Source organism: Apium graveolens, chromosome 7, assembly GCF_009905375.1.
Source record: "Apium graveolens cultivar Ventura chromosome 7, ASM990537v1, whole genome shotgun sequence".
NCBI lineage: Eukaryota > Viridiplantae > Streptophyta > Magnoliopsida > Apiales > Apiaceae > Apium > Apium graveolens.
In genome coordinates, this window is record NC_133653.1 from 223629645 (window position 1) to 223635413 (window position 5769).

Here is a 5769-nt window from a genome sequence, read left to right on the forward strand (position 1 = left end):
CTGTTAATACTTTTTATAATTCTGGCTTTTACAGAAATATTTGCAGTCTATCACCATCAGAGAAGAGGAGATGAGGGTAAAAAGGAGAGATGTCGAGTTATGGATGTCACATCGTATACTCCGAGAGAGTCTAAGGGAGAGAATTAAATGTTACGAACATTACCAATGGAAAGAAACCGGAGGAGTTGATGAGGAATTTCTCATCCGTGACCTTCCTAAGGATGTGTGAAGGGACATAAACCGCCATCTTTGTTTGGATTTACTGACTAGAGTAAGTGGCTAAGTGCAATGCAACAAGTTAGCACATTGCTGTACATTTTAGCTATCATTTATGTTTTCATTTGATACATTTGTGTTGCATATCTTATGTCTCCTGCTAGTACTATATTTACGTTTCTGTTGGCACGGTCTCTTTGGATGCAAAATATTTTCTAGCCTAGACAAAGGCGGTGCTATTCAGTACTTACCGCGTAGCCTGATTTTTAGATAACTGCATTTTATGTGAATACTATACTACGCTGCAGAATTGGATTACATAAAGTTGAAATATAAAAAAATATAGATCTGAACTAGATAATGAAATTATATGAAGTTGCCAAATATTTTACAGTGCTTGTATTTTGGCTCCCCTGACCCTCAATCCTGGCTTGTAGGCGCCAATGTGTGCAAGCATGGATGAACAATTGTTGGATGCTATGTGTGATCGACTTAAGCCAGTTCTTTATACAGAGAAGAGTTGTATAGTCCGTGAAGTTGATCCAGTTGATGAAATGCTTTTTGTGATGCGTGGAAAGATTTTGACGATGACCACCAATGTATAAACTCTTGACAAGTCCTGAGTTAAAAGAGTCTGGATAACTAAGTTATTTTATTGTTATTGGTTAGGATGTTTATTTTAGACTTGGAATGTATGTCCGAATTGATTGTTGGAATATTGTATGTTAAGAAATTTGGTATCAATGTAGCTTTATGTTTCTGTTGGATGTTTTTAGTTGGATGTTTCATTGTTTGGTATTTTTTTGGTTGTGTAAATGTAATTGGTTCATGTGGCTGTAAAACAGGACCAGGATGGCATGTAATTTATACCACATTAACATCACAATGGTAAATGTAAACCGATGTAAAAAATGTACAAAAGACATCATGTAAAATAATATTAAATGAAAAAGAACTAAAAAAACCGATGTGAAATAGCCATTTGATATCGGTTCTGAGAAATTGGCCGATGTTAAACAAAAAGATTTAACATCGGTTTCGTGAAGAACACCCATGTCTTATCCATCATTTCACATCGGGGGGCTAATTTAACCGATGTCTGATCAAATATTTCACATCGGTCAACTAATCTAACCGATGTCTGATCAAACATTTCACATCGGTCAACTAATCTAACCGATATATAGCACTGTAATAGACATCGGCTGTTAACCGATGTCAAAGACTGATGACATTTAACATCACACGCGAAGACATCGGTTCAGATTTTTTTTTAACATCGGTTCTGAACCGATGTCTGATCTCATATTTCTAGTAGTGTATGCATTATCTTGTAATAGATGCATGACGGTTATATTAGCAAATTCTTGCGATATATTGTAGCATCTGATATGGTACATATGCATGCCTGTTTCGTATTCTTGCCATATATATCTGTTGGTTCAGTTGATAATACCTATGCTAGAGAATAGCGGTAAATTGCATATACCCTTAAGATAGGGACCCAAAGGTGAAAATATTTTCTAAAACCGGGAGTCGAGGATAACGAGTAGATTTTATATATATATATATATATTTATATATATATATATGGTTATAGTTTTCAAAACTATTAATCGAATAAGGTTTATTCGATAACTTTATTTTATTATTGAATATTATTTCGAATATTCATCCGAGGACTTATGACTCCTTTATTTTATTATTGAATATTATTTCGAATATTCATCCGAGGACTTATGACTCCTTTATTTTATTATTGAATATTATTTCGAATATTCATCCGAGGACTTATGACTCCTTTATTTTATTATTGAATATTATTTCGAATATTCATCCGAGGACTTATGACTCCTTTATTTTATTATTGAATATTATTTCGAATATTCATTCGAGGGTTTATGACTCAGCTTAATTTATTTATTGAATATTATTTGAATATTCATTTGAGGATCTATGACTCCGATTATTTGCTGAGATATATTCTTTATTTTATTAAAGAATAATGTTTCGATAATCAAACTTATTTTCGATTATTCAAATAAAGATAGTACTTTTGTATAAGTATATCTTTGATTATTTAATTTTCATTCAAGTAAGAGTTTTAAAACTTCTACTTCAATTATTTTTATAAAGATTATTCTTTATGGGAATATTATTTAAATAATAATATTCAGATATTTTCTAATATATTGGGACTGATTTATTTTACTAAATCAACATCACTCCGAACATTCTTAAAAATGTTTCGCGAGCCTTCAAAATGATTTTTAAAAGTTAGAGCCGATCCCAAAACTCATTTTTATATTTAAGATCCTCCTTTCGAAGGGGATTTAAATACTCGCTCAAAACCTGAGGGATCCGGCTCTGTGGTGTGTTTTATATTCGCAACAAGGTTGTTGTTTTGATAAATGAATTGATTACTTATCCAACACTCGGGAAGTAAAATTCTTGGAACAAGTTAATCCATTAACAGGCATCGCCTAGGAAATATCGGTGAGTTTTCCTTTCCAACTAGATACGACTTCTTGGTGGAGCCGTATCAACAAGTTTCTACTTGGGGAAAGGGGGAACGAGCTTTACATTTCAGAGTCATGGATTTCATCTGAACTAGGAGTGGCGTAAGTGGTCGAGTGGCGCCGACCCAGCCTTATTATATTGGCCCAAATGGCCTGGAAGTTCCGCTAAGGCGGTCCATTCCTTAGGAGTTCAGTGTTCGGTTGACAAGTAAATCCGACAGGTTCTCCTCTACATGTAGAAAATGGTGGGGTTGCACTACTACGACTGATCATCGTAAGTGGTCTTCCTGGCGCGGCAAACTCCCGTAATGAGTTCATCATCCAATTGGATATTTCTGCAACACTACCCAGAGCACTTCGATAGAAAGGCTACGGTTGGGCGATTGTTGAGTGTTGGCAGGATCAAGTTTTCAAAATGATGTTTGCATCAAATGAAGTATCTCATAACTTCATTTTATTTTGATAATATTTTAAAGGTTGAATCTATTCAAGTATTATCTTGTAGTCTCATCTATGTGATGAACTTTTGAACTAATTATAACTTGAACGGTGGTAGTTCAAGTAGTATTTGGAAAAGATATAAGTATATTGGAGTATCTTGTAACTTCATCTTTTAAACTTATATCTAATAAATGATTATCTTATGCATGACAAAGATTTTCAGAAAAACGTTGAGACAAGGTTAGATATATGAGATCACCTTGCAACGGTATTTTTATACAGTTATACACTGGAACTCTGTGTGTATTATGCATGGAAGAGGACTTCCAATATTTTGAAAAGTATATATGTATATATATATACTGAATATTTTGCGACTTCATCGCATTAAGATATCAACTTGGTTCATTTCTTTTGACCAAGACTTTCATGAGTACTATGAGAAGGCTCATATATTGTTAATCATTATACATATTATTTTGGTGGGCTTGCTGCTCACCCTTGCTTTCTTCTTTCATCACACAACATCAGATAGACAAGATGAATAGGACCAAGCTCCCAATTCGCGAGCGGATAGGAAACGTTCCGCAGTTTCCTATAGGCATTGATGTCGTTGTAGCTGATGTAGGAACTACCAATAGGCTAGGCTTTCAACTTTTGATGTACCAGACTTATGTATCTTTATCAATTGTAATAATGGCAAAGAAATATAAATCTATTCAGAAACCCTTTTAAGGTGTAATGGCATATAATTTTGGAATAAAATGACTCGTGTTACTTTTGGATATTCATCTCTGAGACTATAACTTGTGGTGTGTGTGTGTATATTGTGGGGTCACAGTACAGAGTAGTTGATTGTTTAATAAGATTGGTTGTTATTAAGGGAAATGGAACTCGTGACAACCCGGATCCCCGACCCCGGATTTGGGGGTGTTACAGAAATGGTATCAGAGCTAAGCGTTATAAACCTCAGAGATGATGTGACGTTAAGATAATAAGTTCACTAAGATAATAAGAACTCTTGCCAAGTTCATAGTCGGACTACCTAATGTAGTACTGACAGTTAAAACCCTTTGGGGAACCCTTATAAATATCGTGATATAAGCGTAGTTCGTTATCGTATATGGTAGCGGGACTCCGAACCCTGAGGTTGAGGAGCAACAACGCGATGATGTTTTATTAGTTATTGGAGATCAGATTGTGGATCCAATGGAACACCCTAATGAGGGATCGGATGATGTTCATATTGAAGATGTAGCGGTTGAGGATGTTGTCCTATAAAGGATTGTTGCTGAGAAGAATCCCGTAGAGGGTCCTGACAAGAATGAATAAAGGACCACCGAGGAATTGATGACCATGGTTCGGGGAATTACCAGAGGTAGGATTGGCTGGTCACTACCGGAGATTCGTTCAAGTTTGTAAAGATAGTAGCCCCTTTAACGCGGCTTACTCATAAGACTAAGAAGTTTGAATGGACAGAGAAATGCGAGAACAGCTTTCAAGAACTGAAGCAAAGATTGGTGATGGCCCCTATGTTGGCGTTGCCGGATGGAAAAAGGAGATTTTGTGATTTGTAGTGACGCTTCGCATAAGGAATTTGGGTGCTTCTTATACAGCACAGCAAGATAATCGCGTCCGTGTCAAGACAATTAAGGGAATATAAAATTCGATATCCCCGCCCATGAGCTTAGGCTCGTGGCAATAGTTTTACCCTACAGATTGGAGGCACTACTTGTATGGAGAGAAGTGCGGGATTTACACAAACCATAGGAGCTCTAGTACATTTTTACGTAGAAAGAGCTCAACATACGCCAGAGGAGGCGGTTAGAGCTAATCAAGAATTATGATTGGGAGATTCTTTATCATTCGGGGAAAGCCAATATGGTGGCTGATGCCCTTAGTAAAAAGGAGAGACTCAAGATGATAATGTCTTTTGGAGAGTTTATAAGAGATTTTGAGAAAATGGAAATAGAAGTGAAGGTAACCGGAGCCGGTACCGAAAAGCTGTTTGAGATTGCAATACAGTTCAAATTATTGGAAAAGAACAGATTGTGCCAGAAAAAGTGATGAACGAAGGCAGAGAGCCAACAATTAGATAAAAGATTAATATCGAGAAAGATGATAAGGGAATAATGAGGTATTCCTACAGAATTTGGGTTCCAAATGTTCAAGAGCTTAAAGATGAGATCTTAGATGAAAGCTAGTTTGAGGAATAAGATTTAGAGCAAACCCTGAACGTGATAGTCAGGGAGGTCGTCATCAAGATAGAAAGAACCCATAACATAATGAAGTGGAAAATGAGGATTTAAAACATGAAGGATGACCCCGATTACGGGGAGGAGGAGGAAACGTTCAGACTAAGGAAATAGAAGTCGAGTAAGGAAAGGAGAACCGAGACGGTACTCCTATATGATAATTTATGGACCTTTCTAGACAGAACTTAGACTATTATCCCCAACCACCACCCTGAGGAAACAATGCGGTGAGAAATTCTTTCAAGACCTTTAAGTTGCTAAGCTCTCAGAGTTCCAAGGAACAAGCTGACCCAGTCGAGGCAAGAGCCTGGCTAAAGGAAATATAGGAATCATTTGAG